The sequence below is a fragment of the Solanum dulcamara genome, chromosome 4, assembly GCF_947179165.1.
Source record: "Solanum dulcamara chromosome 4, daSolDulc1.2, whole genome shotgun sequence".
Lineage (NCBI taxonomy): Eukaryota > Viridiplantae > Streptophyta > Magnoliopsida > Solanales > Solanaceae > Solanum > Solanum dulcamara.
In genome coordinates, this window is record NC_077240.1 from 19,970,100 (window position 1) to 19,983,322 (window position 13,223).

A 13,223-nucleotide genomic window follows, 5' to 3' on the forward strand; every position below is an offset into this window, starting at 1 on the left:
TGTTTTTATTTTATTTTTATTATTATTATTATTATTATTATTATTATTATTATTATTATTATTATTATTATCGTTCTTATTATTTTACTATTTCATCATATTTTATTTATTTATTTATTATTTGTTATTACCGAAATTATTACTATGCTTATTGTTACACCCCAAAAAAAAAAAATTGTTTTACTATGGCTATAGATGGCTTAACCGTGAGCTGAGGTGGAGCCCACTTAATAGATTTTTATAAAAAGGACATATGATAATTTATCTGGATAATGTATGTGAAGTTAAACACAACTCAAGGAGGACCCTTGAGCCAAATCCAAGTGTGAGCCCTCCAAAAAGATGTTTTTAAGTTATGTTTTTGGGCAATCTGACTTGGGGAGACCATAACGCCATCATGGCTCAGGAATTTGGGAAACCTTATAAAATAAAAGTTGTAGATAATTGGATTATCTTTCCAACCATAGGTTGTGGTAATTTATTCGATATCGGTATCAAGAGATATGACAGTTTTACTGAACAAATGTGCTGGCTGCGAATTTTAATTCCGAATTTTAAAAATGGCTCGACCGATTTTCAAATTTCTACTGATATAGAAATATTAATTGAGATTAGGGATTAATTAACCATGGTTGAATTATTAAGTGGAAATTTGAGATTAATTGAGATGAATTAAATTAAATAGTGGGATGAAAAGTGATCCCACTGCCACATGGCCAATTCTAATTGGCCCATGCTTTAGTAGGGGACATCTAGTCACCTTGGGCAGCACACATGGTCTTCATTTTGACCAAAATAGCAGCCAAAAACGTGTCCCAACTCCAGAATGTTCAAGAAAGAGAGAGAATTCCTCATCTTCTCCAAATTTCCTAAACTTTTGAGAAAGAAAGAATAGAGAGAAGTAACGAGATAGAGAGGCGGACAAGCTTGAGAGTGAGGGAGAAATTGAGGGATTAAGTGTGGTGATTATTCAAGGTTATGGAAGCAAGGATGGATCCATTAGAGAAGCAAAAAAAACGTTTTTGACCAAGCCCTCAAATTTTCAAGCAAATTGTTTCATAAAAGCCTAAGGTAAGATTTCATCTCCTTTTTCGTTTTTCCCTCATCTTGAAGGTAATTGAAGCTTGTGTGAGTTGATGAATGTATGAAATTATGGGTGTTGATGTTGAGGCATGGTAGGAGACGTTTGGGGCTGTTTTGGTGTGGAAAATAATGAATTAATTTTGCTTAGTATTTGATTGTTATTGTTATGGATTTTGGGATGAGAATGAAGGGATTAAATGGTTAAAGTTGAGGTTGAAATTCGTTTGTGGGCTATGGTAGGACTTGTGGTGATATTAACATGGCTTTCTTGAATTTAAATGAGTGATGTTTATGTTGAGGGGCTGCTGCAATAGGTCACGAAAATTATTGAAAAATAGTATGAAATAAGGTGTAAAAATTATAGGTGTTTTGCTTGGCTTGTGGTAGGTGTTCATGAGGTTTTTGAACATCTTTATGTTGTTAGTTAAGGGCTATTTTGATAGGTTGTTATTGTTCTTGTTGAGATTGGAATATTAATGATAATTAAGGTTATAATGAAGATATTAACTTGTATTAAATGGACTTGGAAGCAAGAAAATCTCATGATTAGTGTTGGTATTAAAATGGACAGATTTGGAGTATTTTTGAATATCGTCTTGGCTTGTCTTGACATGGAATTTGAAGGTGTGATTATTGATGTTGCTTGGGGATTTTATGACTAATTTGAAAGTGGAAAAAAAGTGAGCAATATAAGAGAGTTGCTGCCCAGAATTTTGTGTTTTGCAAACCCGTTTTTGGATGGGACTGCTGTTAGTAAATTTAGCATAACTCCTTGTGTAAAGCTCCGTTTTGGTTGATTAAAGATGTTTTGGAAAGCTATTTGATAGAGCTAAAACTTTCATTTAGACTCTAAAACCCAGTTTTATTTTTATATACTCGAAAAAGGGTGATGAAGTTAAGGGAAGGTGCTGTCCAGTTTTTTTTGTTTTTGTTTGAAATAATCTACTAACGATAAAAACGTTTTATGCCTTTCCATATATTAACCATAACGCTTAACCTATTAATATAGGTATGAGGCAGCATATACATGTTGTGTGTGGATAAACACTAAAGGTATGTAAAGCTAACCTTCTTTCTTTTGGCATGATTTATATGAAACAAACGGACGAAGGTATAAATTCCAAAGAAACTCCTATTCTTAGAGACACTAGGATGACTAATGTTCGTAAATTCCTAAAAATTATATCTTTATATTTTGATACATGAGTTTGATTCCAGTCATCCTATTTTGGTATAATTCATCTTTTGATATAATTCATGCTTTAGTATAATTCATAATGACAATCGAAGGTTACTTGAAATAACTATTAGCTGGATTTTTAAATGATAGTTATTTCAATTATTCAATTGATCCCCATATTATGTTTCGAAATATGGAAAATGATTTCTGAAAGACTGTTTTGACATAGACCATCGTGACATAGGAAAGAAGTACACTATGATTATAGCTCAGTTTCTTTTATATGACTTGTCATCAGGATTACGCTATTGAGTCTCTATAAATGTTTTTTATATTTTAAATTGTATTTAGTTTCTCACTACTCTACTCGTGCATACTGTAACCATTCCTTCACTGAGCCTGGGCCAGGATATGTTATCAAGCGTACTTCTCTGCATTTTTCGCCGTGCCCCGACGTGAGGGGGCAGGTATGACATGTACATGGGTTGTGGTGTATGTTATGCCACGGAGTTATGCTGTGCCATGTACATATATGATTTGATATGATTTGATATGGCCATCTGATATGATATGATCTGTTACGGAGATATTCCCTACTCTGGTGTTATGATGTGTTGTGGCGCCAATGACAGGAGGGCGACCACGTTTTGTTCACCGAGTCCCATGACATGGGGCCGGATATGGCATATGTCTTTGCATATATGATTTGTGATTATGATAAGCATTTTGAAATTTTGAACATTTATTTCGTTTTCTGCACCTACTATTCAGATTATGGTTTTACTTATTACAGTTCATGTTTTACATATTCGGTACATTTTTCGTACTGACCCCCTTTCTTCGGGGGCTGCGTTACATGCCGCAGGTACCAAAGTTTGATTTGCTGATCCGCCGGTTTAGGACATCTGCTGTGTTATTGACAGTGCTCCCTTGTTCGGAGCTTGTATTTTGGTACTGACTTTATCTCTGTATATTTGAATATGTTGGTCAGGGGTACGACGGGGCCCTGTCCCGTCATATGGCTATGCTATCATCTGTAGAGGTCTGTAGACAGAGTTATGTTGTGGGTTTTGTATATATGGTTTGGGTTTTGTGTATTTTGTGACGGTCTATCAACCCTCGTGCCTATATCTACTTTTATGATATATTTAGTAATTTCTTCTAATCACTACATATGTTTATTCGATTAAAAAGGCTAATTTGGGATTAGGGTATGTTTGGGTGCCCAACTCGGGCACCAGTCGCGGCCTACGGGGTTGGGTCGTGACACTTATTGTCATCATCCTTATTATTATTGCTATTATTATCATTATTATTAGTAGTATATTTTTTTTTATTATTATTATTATTATTTTCTTTGTTTATCATTATCATTATTATTAGTATATTTTATTTACTGCTTATTATTATTATTATTATTGTTATTATTATTTTCATTATTATTATTATTAGTAGTAGTATATATATTTTATTTTACTGTTTTTATTATTATTATTATTATTGTTTTTATTATTATTGCAATTGTTATTATTATTATTATTATTGTTGTTATTGTCGTCATTATTATTTTTATTATTATCATCGTTATTATTGTTATTGTTATTTCTACTACTACTACTACTACTACCAGTGGCGGACCCAGGAATTTTATGAAGGGGGTTCAAAAAAAATTAAACACGCTAATCAGAAAAAAAAATGTGCTTATTCGGATTCGAACCCGCGAGTTGAGACAAGCTAAGGCAAAATATTGAACCTCATTTGCCACTGAGCTAGTCCTTTGGCTTATGCTCAGGGGGTTCAATGTTAAATATATACACATAAATTAAATTTTTTATCATATATATACAGTGTAATTTTTTAACGAAGGGGGTTCGGATGAACCCCTCAACTACACGTGGGTCCGCCCCTGACTACTACTACTACTACTAATACTACTATTATTACTATTACATATTAAACTTGCTTATATGATTTAAATATGTTCTCAATTATGTAATAGCTAACATTATCTTGGGTATGATATTTATGACCGTTTTGTTTCATTTAAATGATTTATTTAAATTATCCCTCCTTCATTAAAATATTTTTATACCAAGTATATTTCTCTTATAAATTTTTCTAAATATTTTAAAAATTTATATTTCTTTCAAATTGTTTAATACTTCGATAATTGTTAAAATATATTTTCCCAAAGTTAATCAAATAATTTTTAAATCATCAGACAACCGCATGTTAGCGACTATTTTAAGTGCTAAAACCTTCTTAAAATAGTAATATGAACCTCGTACCTTTTTCTCTAAATTTTTAAGACTTAAATCTGTTAAAGTCTTTTAAATTAAGTTTTCTTAATTTCTTTAAAAAAAATTAAGTGGCGATTCCTCTTTTACTAAAATTGTTTTTTTCTTATAAAGATGAAATTAATTTTAAACTCACGTCCATTTTTTCGACATAACATTGAGTATCTAAAATACTTAACAAATTGGCTAAGATCAAAGTTAAAAATTATTTTGACAATTTCAGTTACTGATCGAGATAGACTTCTTTTAAGTTTTTGTTAACTTTTTGTGTAAAAATGATTTATGTTAGTTAAATATGATGATCTACGCTAGCTTTAATCAGGTTCACGGTATTAAAATGTATAAAAATCGTGAATTTGATCTACGCTAGCGATATGTAATTTTGTGTTTTTTTTTTGCTTGACAAAAATCTAACTTAAAGTTCAGTTATTTTTGTCTGAACTTCTTGTATATATGATTGAAGTTTAGTCATTTTTACTTTACTTTAACTATTTTTGTTTGAATATAAGCCATAAATTCAGTCATTTTTATTTGATTTAATTCATTCCTATCAAAAGTTTATGCGTGTATGACTGAAGTTTAAGCAAATATAAAAGTCGGACAAAAATAGCTTTAAGTCTAACTATATTTGTTTGATTTTCAGCAAATATACACGAATTTCACTCATATATATTGGCAGATATTTAGTTTTATAATGAATGAATAAATAAATGTGACCAAACATAAAGAATCAAATTACATAGTAAGATGTTGATTTCTGTTGTGTACATTGTATTGGTGAATAAGATCTGCACATGCATGTGACAAAGAAAATTCCAGACTTAGAGCCCGTTTGGATTGACTTATAAGTTATTTATAAGCTGTTTTCAGCTTTTTTGAGTATTTGGTTGACCAATTTAAAGTCATTTTGTGCTTAAAATAAGCCTTAATAAATAATTAGATTTGGTTGGATGGACTTATTTTAAGCAACTTATAAGTTGAAAACAGTTTATAAGTCAAAAAAAAATGTTGAACTACACCTACTTATTTCTTTCTAACTTATAAGCAATTTTCAACTTATAAGTTACTTAAAATAAATCCATCCAAACAGGCTCTAAGAGATAATTAAGTAGAGAGGTTCTAGGACTGTGCCCGGTAAGTAAGGGATCACAATCTTATTCATAAAAAAAGATTAACTTAGATCAAATCTAACGTGTTTGAGAATATAATTAAATAATAAAAATATGTTATTTGTAAAAGTTTAAGTTTTAAAATGAGATAGTCACACACTGCAACATCATGAATTGTACCCTATTTAACTTTTTGCCTTGAATACACACTACTCTCAATTGTTCACTACAAACATTTGATTAATCAAGCTTTGTGCATCATTTAAGCAAATTTTTATTACTGTTCCAGAGGTTGAATAAGAATTTCTTTCTCTTTTACTACTTAGCTTTTTTGATTATTCTTAACTGCTTCGCCTAATTCTTTAAATATTATTTGTTGCTTCAAATCTTAAATCAAAGATTTACAAATAGTTGAGTTAATTCATTGTTAAAAGATCCCTTTCAAACAAATTCAAATATATTTCTAATAAATAAATTTTAGTTCTAAACATTTCTCGTCCATAGTGAAACCCATGGATTCACGCCACAAAAGCGGTACCCTTAACTCTGCACCAAGTGATCAACTTTTCCATTATAAAATTAAGTTTCTGATCTAACTCACATCTCAAAAACTAGTTTAAAGAGAGAATGTTGCCGTGTTCATTCTTCAACACCCTACCTCACACTCCAGGATTGGACATCTGATGCATGAGCAATTTTAATTTTTTGGAGATCCAACATTGGATAAGATGAATTCTGTTCTAAATTCTAATACCATGTAAAATTAGTTCTGCACCTAACTCAAATCCTAAAAGATAACTTAAAGAGAGGAGATTGCCCAAATCTTGTATAAAAAAAATTACTCATTGTATTAACCATCAATGTGAAACTTTTTTGCATTATTCGACACCTACTTCATAGGGAATCAGAGAAATCCAAGGAGAACCAAAGTAAAACTAAAGGTGTCATTTGATTTTGATGAATAATGGATCCAATTAAATTTGAAGATTTACTAAAGTTTATAATTTGACTATAGAAAGATCTACGTTGTCTTTATTTTTGCCTAGTCTAAGCCTCTCATGGAAGATTTTACTATATCTCGCATCAATATTAATATTTAGAAATTATTTTGTAAATTTAGTTGAAACACAATCATACAAAAACTCATCCACATCTCATTAAACATTTCAACTTCCAAGTAAATTTACAAATTCAATTAGATTCGTTATTTGTTAAAATCGAAAAAACACCCACCTTTGATTCTACTTATATAAAATAAAAATAAAAATAAAAATAAAAATGACTAACATCATAAAATTTCTATCTTCTTACGTCATTTTTTTTATATATAAAAAGAGAGAGAGCTAGAACTTAATTAAATGTTTTCAAATACAACTCTATGTTGTGAGTTGTGATTTTCTGATTAGTAGTTGTCCCAGTGGATAAGAATTTTCTAGTTTTGATGAGACCAAAAATGATTCCAATTAAATGTTTTCACTAAATATATTACTAGTCTACTAGTTGCAAGAAAGGCAAAGAAAGACAAAAAGAGGAGGCATCGTCCAGGAAAAAGTTTTCATCAATTTTTGGAAAAGTTGTTGTCTTTTTTGACTGAAAATTTTGACAGAAAATTAAAGCGTAAATTTTTTTTACGCGTTTTTATTTTCTATAAATAGAGGGTCTTTTGCCCTCATTTAATTCATTCAAAAAGAAAAAGAAAGTAAGAATACAAAAAGAGTTATACACCAAGATAAATATTGTAGTCTTGAGTGTCTTCTTTAGTAGTTGTTCCTTTTATCAGAGAGAAGTGTTTATTGTTGTTTTCTCCTTATACTTGAGAGTAGTGTACTCCCACATTATCAAAGTAAAATCCTTCTACCCGTGGTTTTTCCCCTCTATCTGTTTGAAGGGTTTCCACGTAAAATTCTTGTGTCTAATTTATTTTCATTATTTATTAACATATCAAACTTTAGTTGTGGTGCTTACTCCACCCAAAAGTGGTATCAGAGCTCTCGGTTATTCTGTCTATTTTATGCGAAGGTACTATTTGTGAATAGTAATTTTTTGTGAATAGTAAAATTCGGTGAAAAGTACTATTCACGTGAATAGTAAATTTTGATGACGATACAATTTGTCACGATTGTTCGCAAAAATATTCAAAAATAATCTAGAAGGGTGTGAAGCAAATAACAATATCGAGTATAATAAAATTTGACGTTGAGAAATTCAATGGGACTAATTTCTCATTGTGGAAAATGAAAATAAGAGAGATATTGAGAAAGGACAATTACTTAGCTACAATTAAAGACAGGCCCACAGACTTTACTGATGACAGCAAGTGGAACGACATAGACAGCAATGCAGTTGTTGATCTACACTTGGCTTTAGCTGATCAAGTGTTGTCTAGTGTGGCTGAAAAACGGACGGCGAAGGAAATATGGGATACTCTTACGTGATTGTATGAGGCCAAGTCTTTGCATAATAAAATTTTCTTAAAAAGAAGATTGTATACTCTTCGAATGGTAGAGTCCATGTCAGTTACTGAACACATCAATTCTTTGAATACTCTATTTTCGCAACTTACAACAATGGGTTACAAAATAGAGGGGACTGAACGTGCGGAGATTCTACTTCAAAGTCTTTCTGACTCATATGATCAACTCATCATCAACCTGAAGAACAATACGGACAGTCTAGTTTTTGATGAAATTGCAGTCGCCGTCTTAAAAGAAGAAAATCGGCGCAAAAATAAGGAAGACAGACAAGCAAGTTCATAGCAAGCTGAAGCTTTGATGATGGTGAGAGGAAGACCAACGGAACTGGCCCTAGTGGGAGTCACAATCATGGTAGATCTCAATCAAAAAGTAAGAAGAATATCAAATATTACAATTGTGGCAAGAAAAGGCACTTCAAGAAAGATTGTCGGTTTAAAAAGAAGAGTGAACACCCTAAGCCATCAAATGCTCAAGGGAATGTTGCAAGTACCTCAGATGATGACGATATTTTATGTAGTGAAGCAATATCAAATAATGAAGGCAGAAAATGTTTCACTGATGTCTGGATCATGGATACAGGAGCAACATAGCACATGACTTCCTGAAGAGAATAGTTCCATCAATATAATCCTATCTCAGGAGGGTCTGTGTTCATGGGAGACGGTCATGCTTTGGATGTTATTGGTATTGGATTCATCAAAATAAAAATGTATGATGGCACGATACGCACCATCCAAGAGGTATGACATGTAAAAGACTTGAGAAAGAATATATTGTCTCTAGGACAATTAGATGATAATGAATGTTCATATAAGACTCATAGTGGAGTCATGAAAATATCAAAAGGAGCGCTTGTAGTGATAAAAGTAGAAAAACTTGTTGCAAATCTATATGTGCTTAAAGGTGAAACACACCAAGAAGGAGAAGCATCAACCGCGTCAGCAAGTTCATTTAAAGAATCAACGATGATATGATATCGTAAACTTGGCCATATGTCGGAATGAGGTTTGGAGATTCTTGCTGAGCAAAAGCTTTTTCCAAGGCTCAAAAAGGTTTCACTATCCTTTTGTGAGCATTGTGTTACCATTAAGCAAAATAGACTAAAGTTTAGCAATTTCTTTGCTAAAAGCAAGAAAATATTAGATCTGGTCCACTCTGATGGCTGGCAAGCACCGGTGGAGTCCCTAGGAAGAGCGAAATATTTTGTGTCATTTATCGATAATTACTCCAGAAAAAGTTGGATGTATCCAATCAAGAGAAAGGCAGATGTTCTTTTAGTTTTTAAAGAGTTCAAAGCGTGGGTGGAACTTGAATCTGAGAAAAAGATCAAGTGTTTGAGGACAGATAATGGAGGAGAATACACTGGTGATAAAATTTGATAACTTTTGTAAACAAGAAAGTATTAAACGGCAGTTCACAGTGGCATATACTCCACAACAAAGTGGAGTAGCAGAGCGGATAAACAAATCCTTAATGGAACGGACAAGAGCTATGTTGGCAACTACAGGGTTGGAAAAACTATTTTGGGCAGAAGAAGTCAAAACTACATGTTATGTGATTAATCGGTCACCATCAATCGCAATTGATTTGAAAACGACAATGGAGATGTGGACAGGAAAACCAGCTGATTATTCGCATTTATATATATTCGAAATCCTACTTATGTTATGTACAACATCCAAAAAAAATCGAAGTTGGATCCAAAATTCAGAAAATGCATTTTCTTAGGGTATGCTGATGGAGTCAAGAAGAATCACTTGTGGAATCCTACTGCCCACAATGTGGTAATCAATAGGGATACTATATTTGTTGAAAACAAGATACAAGCAAAAGAAGATAGCATTTCAAAAGAAAAATCAGAGACTTCTACAGTTGAAGTTGAAGAAAGAAAAGAAGTTCCAGTTTCTTCTGAAGCAGCACCAGAGCACGAAGACCAAGAGCAAGCTGAGATCGAAACTCCACAAGTTAGATGGTCGACTAGGGAGAGAAAAGAATCATCTTGGCACTCAAATTATTCTATGGAAGGCAATGTTGCATACTGTCTATTAACAGAGGATGAAGAGCCTTCAACTTTTCACGAGGCTATAAAAGGCCAAAAATCATCTCTGTGGATGGCAGCAATGTAAGAAGAAATTGAAGCTCTTCATAAAAATAAAACATGGGATCTTGTTCAATTACCACAAGGAAGGAAGGCCATTGGAAACAAATGGGTCTACAAGATCAAATGCAATGATAATGATCAAGTAGAGAAGTATCGTGCAAGATTGGTGGTGAAAGAATTCGCTCAGAAAGAAGGTATAGACTTCAATGAGATATTTTCTTCGGTGGTTCGACTCACAATAATTCGAGTGGTCTTGGCGATGTGTGCTACATTTGACTTATACTTGGTGTAGTTAGATGTCAAAACTGCATTTCTTCATCGAGAACTTGAAGAAAAAATTTACATGCTCCGACCAAAAGGTTTTGAAGAACAGGGTAAAAAAAACTTAGTTTGCAGATTGAACAAATCTCTATATGGTCTCAAACAGGCGCCGAGGTGGTGGTATAAGAGAATTGATTCCTTCATTATAAGCCTTAGATACAACAGACAAAGTTCAGATCCTTGTGTTTATTACAAGAGATTTAGTGATGACGATTTTATTATTTTGCTGTTGTATGTTGATGACATATTGGTAGCAGGCCCCAACAAAGATCGTCTCACATATTTAAAGGCACAATTGGTTAGGAAATTTGAAATGAAAGACTTGGGACGAGCAAACAAGATTCTAGGGATGCAAATTCACCGAGACAAAAATAATAGAAAGATTTGGCTTTCTCAAAAGAACTACTTGAAGAAAATCTTGCGACGCTTCAAGATGCAAGACTATAAGTCAATTTCTACCTTATTTCCTATTAATTTCAAGTTATCCTCAAGAATGAGTCCTAGCAATGAAGCAGAGAGGATGGAAATGTCTCGAGTACCGTATGCATCAGCAATGAAACGTTTAATGTTTGCCATGGTATGTACAAGACCTGACATTGCACAAGCAGTGAGAGCATTGGAATACTGTTAAGAGGATCCTAAGATATATCAAGGGTACCTCAGATGTTGCAATGTGTTATGGAGGATCAGACTTTATTGTTAAAGGTTATGTTGATTCAGATTATGCAGGTGATCTTGATAAAAGCAAGTCCACCACAGGTTATATGTTTACTCTTGCTGGAGGAGCTGTAAGTTGGATTTTAAAACTGCAATCTATCGTGGCTATATCTATGACGGAAGCAGAATATGTAGCAGCTACACAAGCTAGCAAAGAGGCAATATGGATGCAGATGTTACTGGAGGAGTTCGGGCACAAACAAAAGAAGGTTGCTCTATTTTGTGACAGTCAGAGTGTTTTGCATCTTGCAAAGAATCCGGCATTTCATTCAAGGACAAAGCACATACGAGTTCAGTATCACTTTGTTCGTGACAAGGTGGAAGAAGGCAGTGTGGATATTCAGAAAATTCACACTAATGACAACCTAGAAGATATGTTAACGAAATCGATCAACAATAACAAGTTTATATGGTGTCGATCTTCTGTTGGCCTAGCAGAAACGTAACATCGCAGTAATTGGGTAGAAAGAATGGTGTGAAGACTTAATTAAATCTCAATTAAATCTTTAAGTGGGAGAATGCAAGAAAGTCAAAGAAAGACAAAAAGAGGAGGCACTGTCGAGGAAAAAATTGGCAACAACTTTTAACGCGTAAAATATTTTAACAGAAAACTTTGACATGAAATTAACGCGTAAATTTTTTTTACGCGTTTTTGTTTTTTATAAATAGAGGGCATTTTGCCCTTATTTAATTCATTCAAAATAAAGAGAGATATACACCAAGATAAATATTGTAGTCTTGAGTGTCTTCTTTGGTAATTGTTCCTTTTATAAGAGAGAAATATTTATTGTTGTTTTCTCCTTATACATGAGAGCAATGTACTCCATATTATCATAGTAAAATCCTTCTACTCCGTGGTTTTTCTCCTCTATCTGTTTGATGGGTTTTTACGTAAAATTCGTGTGTCTAATTTATTTTCATTACTTATTAACATATCTTATCTTATTTATTTATAATAGTTAATGCCTCTTTCTTTCCGTAACACTCTACCACGGCTTTCTCTTTTTGCTATTCATGTTTTCATCTTGTTCTCTATATGCTTACCCCTATCTGACCTTTTATCTTGTCCTCTCTTAAAGTCGAGGGTCTTTCGGAAACAGCCGTCCTACCTTTCAAGGTGGGGGTTAGGTCTGCGTACACTCTACCCTCCCCAGACCCCACATTGTGGGATTATACTGGGTTTATTGTTGTTGTTGTTGTTGTTGTTGTATTTATTAACATATCAAACTTTAGTTGTGGTGCTTACTCCCCCAATACTAGTTGGGTTGACATGGATTCATGGAATATAAATCAAAGACATTCGGCGAATCTAGTTCATAATTCGGCAACAATCATTTTTTAAGTTATAACGTGACAATTTTACTGATATGAAATAAAGTAAATACTCATAACCAAATAATGGATTAGATTTTCTTCAGACAAATAAAACGTGATTAATTTGTGAAGCTTCTAAAGAAGAAGGATTGATAAGGGCAAATCAAGCCGTATTGATAGATTTTTAGCAGGTAAACTTAAAAATAAGATGCACATAATATTTTAGATAAATTTCATATTAAAATCAGAGGGAGAAAAAGTAAAAAAAAATTATAAAATTATCAGTTTAGAAGCCCGCTAGTTCTACTTGATCAACCTCTAGAACTAGAAGCCCGCTAGTTCTACTCAATCATTTTTTTACTTTGAAAATAGAAATTATTGTTCATAATTTTCATGACAAGACGCTCTTGTAGTATCCCGGGACCAGAAAAGGGGATAAAATTCCAACTTAATAAACATATCATGATTATAAATAATAATAAATAAAAAAATCTCCCCTCCAGACCAGAAAAGGGAATCATCCCAACTTGATATTGGATCAAATCCCAACATATTAAAAATATAGTATCATTGATATCATTGTTTTTTCCTATATATATTTGCTTAATTTCATTCCAATGTAGGTAG

General features: G+C 32.7%; 1 long non-coding RNA gene across 1 annotated transcript; it reads left to right on the forward strand.

The window, feature by feature from the left end:
* The first annotated feature begins 577 nt into the window (after positions 1–577).
* LOC129884824 (uncharacterized) lies at positions 578–3,521 on the forward strand. The gene is made up of 3 exons (XR_008765986.1): positions 578–1,071; positions 2,093–2,136; positions 3,129–3,521. It is a non-coding gene; the product is annotated as an uncharacterized LOC129884824 (long non-coding RNA).
* Positions 3,522–13,223: the final 9,702 nt, after the last annotated feature.